Below are 16148 nucleotides of genomic sequence, written 5' to 3'. Positions count from 1 at the left end.
GTTAGAATGGAATGAATGAGAGCCCAGGTCATTCCCCCGTTGTGCTGCTCAGGGTTAAAATTCCACCCGAAAAGCTATTACTGTCACCTTGTCGTTGTTTTGTGAAATAAAAAGGGGATCTATGAAAGGTTACCACAGCAAAGCTATAATTCCTACAGAATTATAGTAATAGTGATATCAAAGATCTTTGATGCATTTAGGTTGCAGAGGTCTGAGGTTGCTGAGCTTGATATTAATCAAAGAGAAGACTAATAGTAAAATAAAATGAATGAAACAGACCTCAGGAAAAATCTTCCAATCTTCCTTTGTGATCCAAGCATGAAGGAAACATTTTCTCAGAGAGGAATGGCCTTGAATGGATATTTGCAAATTATCTTTCTTTTCTTCCTTCTTTGTTCCCAGCCAATGGCTTTAGATAAACTCTGTTATCATCATATCTTCTTATGTACCTATTTTCAGGAGTCTCAGGTAAGAACCCATGACCCAACTCCTTGCAAAATGTAGGAAAGCTAACTTGCTGCAGGGAAGAACCTTGAATGCAGTTATGGACCAACTGTCAAAGATGCTGTTAGGACAAGGTACACACAAGACACTTCCTCCTCTGGCCTCTCTTGTTAATACAGTATGAGTTATAATGGGACTAAGTGGGTGGAACTGGGAAGTTACATTATCAAGACAAAGTCTTCATGGAAGTTCCCCTCTCTGAGTCAGACTTGGGCCAGGACATTGCCTGCCTCCCATGGAATAGTGGAATCTACGTGATCAAAAAAATCTTAGGGATTCTCCAAGCCAAGAAGTCATTGCCTCCCCAAAATTATCCCAGAATCCAAAGGGGAATGGCCACTAGATCCTGATGAAACAACTCTTTAATTTACCACCAAGACTAGCTGAGCAAAGATTTCACACCCAGCGACCATGAGTCCTATAGAGAGGACTCCACAATTCATTAACCCTCTTCCACTGTCCTCCCCACCACGGGTCACAGCCACTGGAGCTACAGAACTGCCACAGTGAGAGTTTTCCCTCTCTTCTATTTTATACTTGGTCCGCATGATTTCCCAGAAAAACTGAGTCTCAAAAGACTCTCACAATTTCTCCCTCTTTCCCTCCCTCTCCTTCTCTCACTCTCACTCTCTCTCTCTCTGTGTCATACACACACGCACACACACACGCACACACACATGCACACACGCACACATGCATGCATTTGAAGGGCTTGGTTTGTCTCATTATTTCCTTTTCCATAATTTCCATTCATTCAATAGGTTACCAAGTACAAAAAAAAAAAAACTTTTCTAAGACACTGGGAAAAAAGCTTTGGCCTCATGGTGTGTCAATGTTTATGATATGCAGGGCCCTCTTGCTCTGTCTGTGGGTATAGCACACACACGCACAGAGCTGGCCATACGGCTGACAGGCACAAATGCCACCAGCCACCACCTTGCTGGGCCTTCAGGCCTTCACAGTGAATCGTCTCTCAGGGACCTACAGTCTTTCCTGAAGTCTGATCTCTATTGTCAACACTCCAGGTCTACAAATAATTTTGTACATTCTAGAATAGTGGTTCTCAACCTGGGTGCACGTTAGAATCACCTAGAAAATTTTATTTAAAAGGTGATGCCTGCCCATCCTAGAGATTCTGGTTTGGTTGGCTGGGAATGGTCTAGGATCAGTGGATTAGTCACCAGGAGGCTATGATGTATGGCCCAGGTCAAGAGAACCTGGGGAGGTGGGGAGTGGGTCAGTGTTCCAGCCTCTTTTTCCAAAAGGCCCACAATCTCTATGTAAATTCATATTTGCAAACAAATTTGGGAGGAAAGTGAGATGCTGACTAATTCCTCTCACCATGGGGATTTTAACCCTCTCTGCCCACCTATTACAACTATTTCCCTTTCAATTATAGCCAAAAGCAAATATAAAGAATTTTGTTGTAAACAACATTGTTTCTCCTTCCATTTACTGCCTCAGTAGGAAGATGTAACTGTTGGCATTGCATTATTATAATAAAGAGAGAAAACACACCATTCCAAGTGACATTAGAATGTGTTGATCATGCAATCTTGTCCTCTATTCACTCATTTTTATCTAAATTCACAGCAGGAAAAGGGGTCATAATTTTCCTATTTTGTGCAACTATAGGTTATTTTAATAAGAAGCAAGCATAGATAATTATCTGAAAGGTCTTCTATTATAAGAAGCAAATCACTTCTCCTAAAAATACTAGTAAATAACACCCTTATGTGACATATAGTCATAACCCTGCTCCAAGGGAGGACAAGGCCAATTTATCAGATTTTCATCTGCCTCATTAAATTCCCCACTCTTTTCAGAGCCTGCAATTTAATTGCAGAGAGAAACTATAAATGACCCTGCAGAGTGCATGTGGAAGAATTAGCCATCATCTTTATTTATAAGTTATTCTAAACAAAGAAGCTAAAAATATGAACACAGTCGATATCTCCCAGGCCACACCAACTGGGGGTAAAAATAGGGTCACATATGTTATAAACAGGAGTTGTTGATTTTGTTCTCCATCTACTCTGCCAAAACTCTGGTCCCCTCAAAATAACTCTCAAAGAATTCTGGGAGTCTTAAGGGGCTACAGGAACTAAGGCTTGTATTTGCTATGGACGTCTGCCCTTTTCCTCTGTCCTGCTCAAGCTCGCTAAAGTGAAAGTGTCTCAGACGTAGAGAACAAAGGTATGGACACCAAGGGGGGAAAGCGGGGATGGGATGAACTGGGAGACTGGGATTGACATATATACACTAATACACATGAAATAGATAACTAATGAGAACCTGCTGTATAGCACAGGGAACTCTACTTTGCTGCGCAGTAGAAACTAACACAAATTGTAAAACAACTATACCCCAATAAAAAATAAATTAACTAAATAAAGTGAAAGTGTCTGTTTTGGAGGACTCCAGAGTTGTGAGCTACACCATCACCACCTTTATGCCTGGAGTGGTTGCTATTACACAGCCGATGCTGACTGACACAGTCTATACCCATGGAGGTTTCTCTTTTGACTCTTTCTTGGAGTCACCTTATCTTAGAACTTAAGTGTGACTCCGTGGAGTCTGAGCTGGAGAATTATATGGATGAAAGGCATTTGCTCTGTGTAAGATCATCCCTCCTCTCTGGCTTTGTGCCATTCTCCCAGAACCAAGCATTTTTGTCTTCATTTTCTCCTATGAAATTTTTTATTGGAGACTCTTCAGTTTACCTATTCACCCCTCCCCACCCCAGTCCTCCAGATGTATTCATTCATTCATTCACTCAACAGTTAGGCACTGTTGAGGATACAACGATGGCCTGGACAGGTACAGTCTTCTCCTCATAGACCAAATGCCATAAGCAGGTTCTCTGGTGGGGAAGTTGAGGATGCTGTGAGCAAGCAAAGGACAGGCACTTCCTCCCATATGTGTGTAGTCAAGGAATGGTTCTCAGAGGAAAGAAATGGCCTCAGAATGGAAACTAAAAGAAGGAGTAGGAGCTGGTCAGGCAAGGCAGAGCAAGAGCCAAGGCACAGAGAGAGAGTACTGGGAGGTGGGACAAGGAAGGCACAACTCCAGACATAAAGAGCATCATGTACAAAGTCTCAGAGGGTAGGCAGAACATTGCAAATTCCAAAGATAATCCCAGAAGACTCACTTCCATCAGAAGTTTTACCTTTCTGTGCCAATAACTTGTAATCAGAAAGCGGGAAAAAAACAGCTGATTGGGCTTGCTCTTCTGAGTGGTTTTTTTTGAGGTGTTAATTAAGTAGGGACAGGCTCTGAAGTCAAATGGAAATAGAGTTGCCAGATAAACTACAAAATGCCCAGGTAAATTTGAATTTCAGATTTTATATATATATACATATATATATATTCAAAAAATAATTTTTAGTACAAATATCTCAAATATTGCATGGTATATACTAAAAGTTATTTGTTGTTTATCTGGAATTCTAATTTAACTGGATGTACTATATTTTTATTTGCTAAAGCTGGCAACCGTCAACCATGAAAATGACCAAAAACTTGGTCACATTCACTGGAAAATCAATTGGAAAAAGAAGAGATAAGATTACAAAAGCAGACATCAATGGTAAAAACATAAAAAAAAATGCAATTCACAGAGAAAAAGATTACAGCAGGTCAAGCACATTTCCTTGTCTGAATTCTAAATAACTAAAACCCAGGGAGAATGTCCTACAATAGCATATAGAGCGTTCTTTGCCACAAGCACTTTATAAGAGCAGGATTGCAGAGGAAGGACCCCTAAGACTGAGTCCCCAACTCACTAGTAATTATCAGTACAGCCAATGAAACTGACACCAAGAGAAAAGAGACCTGCAGTCATCAAACAGCAGGGTCAGCCATCCTTGGACTCCCAGTCACGCACAGACAGGGTGGTGACCACCTTGTGGTTCTTGAGAATTCTGGTGGATGAAAGCACATCTAAATGCATGTGTGTTTGTCTTCTGGCCGCTCATTATAATAGAGCCTTGTGCCCATGTCTTGTGGTCCAGTCTCAATACATAGGCCCCACCTCTGACTCTGAAGGAAATGGATGAGAAACAGCATGTCCACTGGGAGGAAGAAAGTTTACAACAGCAGAAAACAAACAAAATAGACTGGGAATGGGGAGCAAAGGACTGCTTTCTTAGTCCTGATATGAAGAACAGTAGTGTTTGATGAAGAAATTAAATGGGAAGAATAAATTTATTTATTCATAAATAAATTTTCCATAGATAGGCTTGTAGCAAATCTGAGTTTTTAATGGACACAAGAGAAAGACTGAAGATAGAATATTTTTCTTCTGTTTGCAACTTGAATAAACTGTTGACCTTAAGTGGAAATACACTAAGTTTGAGGACAGATGAGAACAAAACCAATAAATTTCATAGGACTGTAGTGAACACCAGATGGTGAAAAAGAGTCTTACCAAACCAGACATCTGCTTTCATCTCTAAGAGACAAGAGAGATGTACAAAATATTTTTAAAGGATACCAAAAGAAGAGACATTAGAGATGACAGAGTGCAAAGGCGAAGCCTCAGATTTCAAATCGAGAAGTACCTGCATGGTCATTTGTCCATATACCCCTTACCCTCAGCCTTCTACCCCAGACCCCTGAGCTTCGACAGTAGCTGGTAGTCTCAGTTCTTCACATTCAATCCCAATCTGAAATTATAGTCTAGAGTCCAGCTTTGAACTATTCAAAGCTGAAACGCCTAAAACCCCCTCTTCCTATTCCCTTCCCCTTTCAATCCATCCTCCCCTGCAATAAAACTAAGTATACTCATTCCGGGTTCCAAGATGGAGACAGCCTCTTCTTTCCAGAAGCAGGCACAGCAGTGGGGTGGGTCATGTAGGTTGATCTTCCCACCCAGTTCTTTACATCAAGTTAAAATAAAAAGTAGTTTTCACTCATGAGGTTCATATGTTACACTAGACTTGAATATATATGTTGCATATTTTTTGCAATTAAAAAGTAGGGTTATTTGGAGACATTCCAAAACATATAAACAAAAAAAAAAAAGGAAAGTTAAGCTTTGCTTGTATGAAACAATGTACAATAGAGGTGAGCCATGTTAAAAATAATCTCAGTTGGATGTTCTTATGAACAAAAGCTTCATTAGAAACCATGCTTTCGGATCAAATCACCTACTGCAAAGTGAACACAGCCTTAAAACAGGTGATTAATTCCTATTCTTTCTTTTTTTTAAGAAATAGTTTTCTTATTTCAAAAATAATATCAAGGGACTTCCCTGGTGGCCCAGTGGTTAAGACTCCACACTTGCAATGCAGGAGGCACGGGTTCAATCCCTGGTTGGGTAACTAAGATCCCGCATGCCCTGTGGTGCAGCCAAAAAGTAAATAAGTAAACAAATAAAAATTCAAAAACAAAACAATATCAAAAGTTTGGGAAACCAAAAGCACAAAGAAGAAAATTTAAATCACCCATAATCCTATCACTTAAAAGTAACTACTATTAATTTATATGTTGTTATTTAGCCTCCTAGTCTTTGTTCTGTATTTACATAATGTTATTATAAAAATGAAATCATCCTGTGCTTATTGTTTAGTAACAACTTTACCAATAAACGTATATGGGCAACATGCTTACATCATTAAATATTCTTCTAAAACACATAGGTAATTTTTTTTATTGAAGTATAGCTGATTTACAATGTGTTAGTTTCAGGTGTACAACAAAGTGATTCAGTTATACATACTTCTTCAGATTCTTTTCCATTATAGGTTATTACAAGATATTGAGTATAGTTCCCTGTGCTATACGGTAGGTCCTTGTTGTTTATCTATTTTATATGTAGTAGTGTGTATCTTTTAATCAAGCACCATAAAATATTGTACACTGAACGTAAGTGAAAAGGCACTAAATTTGAGAAGAGATGAGAACAAAACAATACATTGATTTTATCTTACAGATGTGCCTTAATTTATTTAACCAATCCTCCTCATTTACCAAGAATTTAGATTATTCCCCACACCAGTTCCCTCGCTCTCGCTCTCTTTTCTCTCCCCATTAGCAATAATAAATAGGACATCCTTGTAGCTAACCTTTTTGCACATCTAGTTATTTCCTTAAGATAAATTCCTAGAAGTGTAAGTGCTGGGTCAAAGGGAATTTACTATGCTTCCTGAACCAAATGTTTCTGTTTTCCTCCTGAATTTTTCTAGAATTAAGCAAGATCTCCACATGGGCCATTTTGGTGATGTATGCAGTTTACAAGCATATTTCTTCTTGCATAATTCATTTACAATTTCTAATTTCATTCTACCAAGTGGCAGATGTTAAACACATGTCTATTAAATTTTTTAAAAAATCAGTCACCGTAACTTTCTTACGCTGATGACTCCAGTCATTTCCAGTTCATTAAACTGCGTCGCAAAATTAACTCAATCCATGAAAGCAACTAAACCTTGTAAAAGCAAGAAAGGGCTCATTTCTGTCCAAAGTAGTATAGAGAACTGTATTCTTCTTAAATCTGAAATCAGTGCAGACACACACAACAACATGAATAAATCAATAGGCATTGTGCTGAGCAGTTGAAGCCAGACACAAAAGAGCACATATTTACGATTCTGTTTATGTAAAGTTCAAGAATAAGCAGAACTAATAGTGAGGGAGAGAAGTCAAAATAGTGGTGACCTCTTGAGGTCATGGAAGATGACTGACTGGGATGCAGCCCAAGGGAGCCCTCTTGGGTCCTGGAGATATTCTATCTATTGGCCTGGATGACAGCTGCACAGGGATACGGAAGAAATTATTGAAATGTACATATAAAAAATTGAACAATATATTTAAAATTTGTGTACTTTTACTTTATGTACTTTACTGTTGTATGTTGTACTTTGATTTTTTTAAAAACTCCAAAAAAGTCAAGTTCTAAATCAGTGGTTTATGTATTCGTTTCCTAGGGCTGTCATAACAAAGTACCACAACCGGTCATCTTAAAACAACAGAATTTTATTCTCTCACCGTCCTGGAATCCACGAGCTGAAAACAAGATGTCAGCAAGGCCATGCTCCCTCTGAAACCTGTAGGGGGAACTCCTTCCTTGCCTCTTCCTAGCTTCTGGTGGTTTGCCAGCAATCTTTGGCATCCCTCGACTTACAGATGCATCACTCCAATTCTCTGTCTTCATATGATGTCCTTGCTGTGTCTCTTGTCTTCACATGGCCGTATTCTTATAAGGACACCAATCATATTGAATTAGGGGCCCACTCTTCCCATTTGACCTCAACTAATTACATTTGCAACAGCCCTATTTTCAAATAAGGTCACATTCTGAGGGACTGGGGGTTAGGATTTCAACATACAATTGGGAGGGACATGATTCAACCCATAGAAGTTTACACTCTTCTTTTACATTTTCTTCCAAAAATTTAAGTTCTGCAAAAGGAACCAAAATGAAGAAAATGGTGTCTGGAAGGTTTTATATCAGTCAGCAGTAAATAAACTCTATTTGCAAGGAGATTCCTCAGGAAATCCTCAGTCAGGGCTACAGATCTGTTCTTAGTTTCCAGAATATGTATCAGAGGGAGGGAAGACACTTGTGAAAAATTACACAAGGGGAATTTGAAGATATGAAGAAAGAGCTCACAGGCATAGCAATTCAGTGCAGTACTTCTGAAATACTAAGATATGTTATGGTTCATTGTTGTCCCAGTATCCAGCCAGCTGGCTGCCTCAAGGAAAGTTTTTTGGCAGCACAGAAAACAGCAGTAGAGAGTCAGCCTCTCTGGGTTTTGTATTCCAGAGTGAGAAGATTAGGTGTGTAGCCACAATACTTTGGGCAAAAATTTGCAGGCAGAATCTCATCCCTGCACCTTAAATGTGAGAAGGATTCTTTTGGCATTGGCATGGAAGAAAAAAGAGAAAGGGGGCTTACTTTCTGATTCCTAGTAGACCCACTCAGGTTGGGAGGGGGTCAAATGCCAGTGAGGGAAAAACTGCAGCAGAAAAGACCATGGACAGCCTCACAGGTATTTCTGTCCCAGGTGTGGCCCAGCATCAGCAGAGGGCCCAGGGCCATGTGAACAGCTAAGGGTCACCTCAACAGAGACCTACGAAAGCCAAGAATTGAAGGGGCTTCTTGCCCAACACGCAGCAATAAGAAAAGTGATTCATTAAACTGATTACTAAATCTGACATAGTTTGTCCCCATTTATAAGACATTTCAAATAAATAAATGTACAAATCAGAAAAATACATCCCTTGTCAGATCACAAATTTCAATTTTGGGTTCAGGGATCATAGTCACCAAAAAAATCCAGCAAAAGGGAAAGTTATTCAGTGTTTCTAAGAGTACCAAGAAGGATAGGAACTAAAATTGAATTAGAGCTGAAACTTGGAACCAATGATTCAACTTTTATCAACTGTTCAGTTCATATCTAAAGAAGAAGAAACAAAAAGTATCTGGCATGCTGTCCAGGATATAAGAGCATAAAAGGAACTCAGACCAACAAGAGCTGGTCAGTCTTGCCCACAAAAGTGAAACTGGCAGAAGAAAGCAATGGGGGGAAGCAAAGCGAGATCTGTGAAAAGGATTCCAATGGTAGCTGGGCACGCCTTGCTGCTTCTCTTAATCCATCTGCCAATATTATCTTAACCATGAGCGGCTCCCCAGCTGTAAAAAATGTACTCTGCTAACAAAACGACTTTTAGAAGAACATCGACCAAAAGCAGACGTATTTATACATACACAACTTGATGCTGTCTTTGCAGACAGGACTGGCCTGTATCCATTTGATATGTTCATTGTTAAATAGTTCTACCTACCCATTTTAGCAACACTGAGTAGTTCTGCCTTTCACCTGACCTCTTAGATGACCGTGATTTCTGAACCAAATTTGGAAAGTCTGATCTGACAAGGGAATCTTTTTTTTTCTGATCTGCGAATTTATTTGTGTAATGTATATATATATTTATAGTCTTATAAATGAGGACCAATTATGTCAGATTTAATTAGAGGTTTATTCATTTTACTGAAAAGAATAAAATTACATGAAACTGAGTCTTGGCAAGAAAATCCAGGACATATGGTCATCAGACGAGGAAAACTGGGCTTTGTAGAGGAGAGAGCAGCAGTCATCTGGAAACTGTCCCTTGTTTCTGGCAGCAGAGGAATTTACCTCCAGAAAATTGATCGCTCTGTGAGTGCAAGGTCCAGCTCAGCCTCATGTGCCAAGGAAGACCTAACTATCATCTGGTGATGATAATGAGAAAAGAATGATTCCACAGGCTGAAGCAAAGCATGTGCTCGGATCCAATTTCCTTTGACTGCATTCAGACAGTCCCTGGTCTACTGTCAGCAGGCCCCTATGTGCTCCTTTCCAACCTAAGCATACTTGTGTTGCTCCATGGATGTCTGAGTTCTCTTTCTAACAGACCTAACCACGAGATGGACTTTCCTGCATGTTTGCCGATTCTGTTAGTTACATCTCGTGCTTTGCATCTCAAATTAATTCATCAGCAGATGAATATTTTGGCCAGAGCAAAAACAGTGAATATTTCCATTTCTAAAAAATCATTACAGAAAATAAAAATTACTTCCATTCATTGATTATTCTCCACCATGGACCTATACATTTAATCTTTAAAATAAATAAGTTGATATCTTGGTTGAGGGTAAAAGTATGACAGTTCTGAAATCATGAAAAAAAATAAGTGAAATTGATTCTTCTGACGTTATGCAGGAGACCTGACATCTAATAAAACACGCTCTTCTATAGATGAGGACCTTGACTCACAAAGCGCTTAAAGCAGCAGCTCTCAAACTGAACGTGTATCAGAATCTCCTGGGACGTGTCAACTCCAGCATCAGAGATTGCTGCAGTGGGTCTGGAGGGGAGGGCCAGGAATCTGCCTGCAGGAGGGTATAACCTACATATTTAACAATCACCCAGGTGATTCTGTTGCAGGTGATGTCCAGAATGAACTATGAAAAGATATTGAAACCACCCCCCAGAGTCATGAAAACAAAACCAGCAGAGTCTGAGCTTAGAATGTGGGGACTGAGATGAGGGATAAGGAAGCTGTCCGGGCTCTTGGGCCTGACTCTCCCTCCTCTGCCCTGCTCCTCACTGCCAGGCTGCCCTTGTACTTGCCCTGAAAGCTATCTAAGTTAAGATTATATTGGAATTAAAATTTGAACGACATGGTGCAATATATACTTCAATGTATATACCACTAGATTATTATGCCCCCATAATAAACATCAGGTAATTTTATTACCTTTATATCACAGGAGATTGAAATGACACTCAAAATAGTTAACTGTCCAAAATCACACAGCAAGAAAGTAGAAGAGCCAGACACAAATTTACCCTGGAGGTACACAATCCTCCTACTGCTTCCCTGAAGGGTCCAAATGGGATGAATCAGCTTTTCCTACTTAAAAGTTTGCCACCATCAAGTGGCTCCAATTTCTCTGCTAGTCCTTCCATCAGTCAGTTAGTGACATTTACTTGGCACCCGCTGTCTTCAGAAGGCCAAATACAGGAACTCAAAGGCCCCCAATTGCTCTTACAGGAGCTCAGGACACTCTAAGGCCTGAGAGTACTTTTCATGTGTACCAGTTGACTCTTTCACTTCTGCAGGAGCACATCTGGCCTTCTGGATGGAGCTAATAGTGGGTTATAATAAAACTTTTTTCCAAATTGCTTCCTGATTTGTATTCAGTTTTTAAAGCACAACATGGTTTGGAGTATTTAATTCTTGCTAAAAGCAGAACTGGGAATTCTCTTGAAAATAGAACTGCCACTTGTAACTTAAGCCCCAATGCAAAATCCAGAGCCTTTAGAACTGACTACTGAGCGACCTCAAACTTGAGAGAAAAGATATTCTGTGCCCTTGAGGCACAAATGCCCTCTCCACGGCCAATCCTGTTACCCTCAGCCATCAATCCAGTACCACCCCCTTCCTGTGGGTATAAAAAGACAGTTGGGAAGGAGTGGGAATTTTCTAGAAGTCTATGGAGAGGTTTTTTGGCTTTTCCTCCCCTTCCTTGAGAGGCAGGAGCAGTATTGCTAAAAGTGAATGTCTTGTAATACAAGGATTAGCCTCAGCAGTCTTCACACTGTGGGCCCCCGGCTGTCTCCTAAACATTTTCAGGGGATTCACAAGGTCAAAACTCATTTCATAAGAATCCTAAGATATTACTTGCCTTCTCACTGTTTTGATTTTTGCACAGATAGTACGAAAGCAGTGGAGAGTAAAACCCACGGGTACCTTAGCAGGAATCAAGGCAGTGGCACCAAACTTAATCATTGTATTCTTAACATCCACCACTCACAGTTAGAAGGAGAAAAATGATACCCACAAGGATGTCCTTGATGAAGTACTAAAAGTTATTAATTTTATTATACCCTGTCACTTGATTACCTGTCTTCTTAATATCCTGCAAGAAAATGAAGGGAAGTACACGTAAAGCACTTCAGCTGCATACTGAAGTAGCCTGTTGTCTTCAGGGAAAGTATGATGTGATGGAGTTGTGAGCTGAGGTAGCTGCTCTTTTCATGGGATACTGTATTAGTTTCCTATTGTTGTTATAACAAAATGCCACAAACTTAGAACAACACAAATTTACTATCTTACATTTCTGGAGGGCAGTAGTCTGATGTAGATCTCACTGGGCTCAAGGTGTCAGCAGTAAATTCCTTCTGGAAGCTCTAAGAAAAAAAATCCCTCTTTTTGTTTTTTGGGGAGGCCTTTTCCAGCTTGCAGAATCCATCTGCTTTCTTCAGCTCATGGCTTCTTCTTCTAATCTCAAAGCCAGCAGGAGAGCATCTCCAAATTCCCTGCCTCCCTCATTCACCTATAAGGACCCCTGCGATTACACTGGGCTCAGCCTGGTCATCCAGGACAGTCGCCCTCTCTTCAAATGCTTACCTGAATCACGTCTTCAATGTCTCTTTCACTAGCAAAGTAACATATTCACAGGTTCCAGGGATTAGGACGCAGACATCTTTGGTGGACCATTATTCTGCTTTCCGTAAACATTATTTTTACTTGAAGGAATGAATAATAGACAAACTATCATTTTTCAGACTTGGGTATTTGGCAGATACTTTCTCAAAATCAGCAAAGTAAGCCTGTCACTTCTAGGAAAACAGCTCATAGTATTTGTTATCAAAAATAAAATTCAAGTTCTCAAGTGAAAATTAAAATTTTGGAAAATTTGTGTCTACCGCAATGACCTTGAAAACTTCCTGATACTTAAGGACTTTTCTAATGACATTGGTATGTGATACTTTGGATATTGCATAATGAAATATGTTCACAGTTGGAAGATCTGATTAGGTGAGCCAATATTTTTCAAATAGTCACTGCATATTAAGAAATCATGCATGGGTTAATGATTATTCAATGTGCAAGAGGGATCAATGGATTTTAATGCAACATAGTATGAAAAGTTTGTTGATATGGTTTTAAATTCCACATTGCAACCAACCTCTAAGAAACTACCACTTTCAAATTTTGGTATAGTATTTAAGATTACTCACGTCTGTAATAACCTATATGGGAAAAGAATCTGAAAAAGAATAGGTATAACTAAATCACTTCGTTGTACACCTGAAACTAACACATTATAAACCAAATATACTCCAATATAGAAGATAAAGAAAAAAGAAAAAAAAAAAGACTACTCACAATTACCTGAAGACACTATCAGAATATTCCTCCCTTTCCAACTGTGTATCTGTGTCATGCCAGATTTTTTCTATATCTCAATTTTAAAAAGATCACAACTTTAAAGACTAAATGCAGAATAAGATATTAGAATCCAGTTATAATCTATTAAGCCAGGCACTAAAGATATTTGCAAAAATGAAAAACAATGCTACTCTTCTCATTGACGCTTGTTTGGGAAAATATAGTTATTTTTCATTAAAAATAATTAAGTTGATATGTAATGGGTTTATCATCGTTATTTTTAACTGAATTAATAAATATTTTTCAATTTCTCAGTTGTAATTTTAGCATGGCAAATATTGAGAGCTATAATTCACACAAACAAAAGACATTCAGAGTCCTCAATAATTTTAAGAGGATAAAGTGGTCCTGACACCAAGAACCACTCATCTACCCTAAACCTACCAGAGCAAGAAACAGAAGTGAAGAGATGATAGGGTAGAGCGGAGCCACAGTGAACCCTAATAATGATTTCAAGTGACCCTGAGTAATGTAACTTACACCATCTTCTCAATGCCCTGTCCCCAGGGAGAGGGGAACAAGCACAAGGCAGTTGAAGGGGGTTGAAGAGGTGTAGGCAGGACACAGTGCAGTAAGCATCCCCCTATCAAACCCTGGGAGAATAGAGTCATGTGCCCCCACGAGGGCACCAGCACCTGTGACACCTGCCACATAGAAGGCATCAGCACTCGTCCAGGGTTAGCTAGAAAGGCAAAGTCAATCAACACAGTGTGATATTTGTCCCTTTCCTTCTCTTTTATCAGGGTCCCGATCCACCTGAGGAACTAGGGAATCAGAAGGAGAAGGGGGAAATCCAGAAGGAGAAGGGGGAAATCCAGAAGAAGACCACACACCATCAAAATGAGAAGGGTACAGGACTAGAAAGAAAGACCAAGACCCATCCCATCTCAAGTTCCTCCAGCCACAAATCTGGCTAGTAATGGAGGAGACAGAAACTTTAAAATGAGAACTTTGAATCTGATAGATTCTCACTAACCAAAGGATCTGGAAAGTTAATGAATCTATCCAATATAATAGGAAGGAATCTGTTACTCAGAGGGTGTAAAGTTAGGGAACAGTCCCCAAAACCACTGTCACTTAAGGCACCAATTGCAAGTTCAGGGATCCCCAAGACTACCTCAGATTCAATAATTGACTAGAAGGACTCAAAAAACTCACTGAAAGCTGTTATACACATGGCTTTGTTTTGTTACAGTGTTACAGTGTTAATGCAGATTAAAATAGCATTTTAGGGCTTCCCTGGTGGCGCAGTGGTTGAGAGTTCACCTGCCGATAAAGGGGACACGGGTTCATGCCCGGTCCAGGAAGATACCATGTGCCGCGGAGAGGCTGGGCCTGTGAGCCATGGCCGCTGAGCCTGCGCGTCCGGAGCCTGTGCTCTGCAACGGGAGAGGCCACAGCAGTGAGAGGCCCGCGTACCGCAAAAAAAAAAGCATTTTAATAGCTATTGAATAGATGCATGGGACAGAGTCCAGGAAAGCTCCACACACAGAGCTTCCAGTTGTCCCCTCCAGTGCATTCACAGACAACATTAACGTTCCCATTAATAATGTGTGACAATACACACTGAGTATTACCAACAGGCAAGCTCACCCAAACCTTGGTGACCAGAGCCTTTACTGAGGCTCACATGGCTGACCTCCACCTCCAGCCCCTCTCGAGAGTGAGCTGATAGCACACGACCCAAAGTCCCCACTACAAACTACATTGTTAGACTATCTGGTGTGGCCCAAGGTCCCCAGATAAACAAAGAAACTTTTATCAGGCAGAATATTTCAAAGGCTTAGAGATTACCTCCCAGGAGTCAAAGTCAAAGGCCAGACCTCTCTCTGAGCAAAGTTAAATTCTTTACTACACAGCAGGGAAGGGAGATTCAATTCAATGAAGCTGGTGGAAATGATGGGCAAAAAGTAAAAATATTTCTTGTTTGTGCTCCACCCACTGACCACAGGGATGTGGCCTTACCCTTCTTACCCATGACCTGAGCTTTCCTCCTTTGAGCCTCTCTTGGCACTGGTATGAGTGACTGTGCATTGGCGTAGCCTGTATATACCCCTCCCCATCTGAGAACAGAAAATACCAACTAGACAGAATCAGGCAGGAGTTTATAAAAAAACACATGGGATGGAATTCCAATATAACATCCTCTCATTTTTATTAGCTCTTCTTAAAATGCAAATATAGTGGGAAAGTTAGGACATCAGTACCTATCATTCTAGCTTCCATATGCATTAGTTTTATCCTACTGCTTTGCATCCTGAAAGCTGAATTAAAAGAGCTGTTTGGGAGAAACAGAGATTAAAATATGGTGAGTCATGGAAGGCCTTGCATTCAAGCAGATGAGTCTTCGAAGCCACTTCTGCTGCTCACTTTTCTTGCTAATAGTGTCCAAAACTCCTAGAATTTCTGAAGAGTTACCCAGAAAGACACTTCTCAAGTGATCATCATTTACTAGTGTCTACCCAGAGCATCATATTGAGAAGGATTCTGAAGCCACACCTGAGCTCTGTTAAAAAAGAGTGTGGTAATCCATTAGTAAGGTCTGTAAGACCACAGGAGAGGAGAGTAGCAGGATCTGTGCCTCATATTTCTTATCCTGATCTAATCCTTTGACTTCAGCCCCATATGCTGCTCTTGAGGGAAGCAGCACCATTTGTAGACCCTCAAACTAAAGACTTTGACGCTTCATCTTTTCCCCGCTCACTGACCAATCCAGCCATCTGGTCCAAGTTTCTGTCTTTGTGATAATGTTTAACTCCTGGTGGCCCAGAGACTATGTACCATCCAGCAAGCACCACTGACTCTAAATTCAAGAGCAACAATTGTCTCTTCACAGTTGTGCTTAGGGCTAATTCTTCAGCATGTTCTGAATGCCCAGACCCAAAAAGGAGATGGCAGAAGTGGGCTTAATTTCT

Source organism: Lagenorhynchus albirostris, chromosome 5 (genome assembly GCF_949774975.1).
Source record: "Lagenorhynchus albirostris chromosome 5, mLagAlb1.1, whole genome shotgun sequence".
Lineage (NCBI taxonomy): Eukaryota > Metazoa > Chordata > Mammalia > Artiodactyla > Delphinidae > Lagenorhynchus > Lagenorhynchus albirostris.
This window is presented reverse-complemented; position numbering follows the sequence as displayed.